At 34.2% G+C, this 1,037-nt stretch overlaps 1 protein-coding gene across 1 annotated transcript in view; it reads left to right on the forward strand.

Annotated features, from left to right (window-relative positions):
• The first annotated feature begins 439 nt into the window (after positions 1-439).
• Positions 440-1,037, forward strand: part of GPATCH8 (G-patch domain containing 8) — a 76,037-nt gene continuing 75,439 nt past the window's right edge. The window contains exon 1 of the mRNA XM_023511312.1: positions 440-514. The gene's annotated coding sequence lies outside the window, so the exon portion shown is untranslated. The remainder of the gene's footprint in view (positions 515-1,037) is intronic.

Genomic DNA, 1,037 nt, shown 5'->3' on the forward strand with positions numbered 1-1,037 from the left:
TGGGAGGCTGAGTCAGGAGACTCGCTTGAGCCCAGGAGTTGGAGGTTGCTGTGAGCTGTGATGCCATGGCACTCTACCCAGGGGGACAGCTTGAGGTTCTGTCTCAAAAAAAAAAAAAAGGAACAGTTGTAATCTAAAGTTTTAGAGAAATGCCATTACCATTTTGTGTCAATAGTTTTTTTATGAGAAGGTGACAGCCATCCTCTTGAGTGGTTTTGTAAAAGTGGTGCTAATGTGTATAACCCTAAATTTTTCTTATTTTTTCTTCCTCTCCCTTTAACATTTGCTTTTCCTTTCACTGTTGTCAGTCACAACACGCTGCTCTTGAATCTCTCAGCTGGTCTTGACTCGTGAATTTACTTATGCTTTCACTCTTCTTTAATAAATACATTACTTGCAAGCAGTGAATTGAAAACAAGACAAAAAAAAAAAAAAACGACCATTAGTGATTGGACAGTTTCTTACTTTGTGTTACATTTAACTGTTCTTTTGACAGCCCAGTTTTTAAAGCCAGGTTCGTATGGAAATGCTTTCACTCCACTTGCACTGCTTTTGGAAATAGCATACTGCTTCATCTGTCTGTTTATTTTAGTGCATTCATAATATAACACAGTCAGCATAATGTCTCATCTCCACTAAGCCAAAGAAAGAGTTGTCTTTAAAAGAAAAAACCAAAAAAACAAAAACAAAATGGGGGTGGGAAGCAACAGTTTTTGTCAGCATTGTTTAATACCTAAATCTTGGTGCCAGGTATAGTGATAACATTAGTCTGTTAAGAGATCAAATAATAATTTAATCAACTATATACTCTTAGAATCATTTTGTTATCCCTATCCTTTCCAGAATTACTCAGTTGTAGGAATTATGATATGAAAAACGATTTAATATACAGGTAAGTTTGTTTTCATAGTAGTAAAATAAGGGCTTCTTAACATTTCCATTTTCTGCTAACATTATTTATATTGAGATTTTTAATTTTTTAAATAATAAAGTTACTTGTAAATAGTTAAGACACTGAGGGAATACCTTTTCTGGTA

Source organism: Otolemur garnettii, unplaced genomic scaffold (genome assembly GCF_000181295.1).
Source record: "Otolemur garnettii isolate 467f Iridium unplaced genomic scaffold, OtoGar3 scaffold00018, whole genome shotgun sequence".
NCBI classification, from domain to species: domain Eukaryota; kingdom Metazoa; phylum Chordata; class Mammalia; order Primates; family Galagidae; genus Otolemur; species Otolemur garnettii.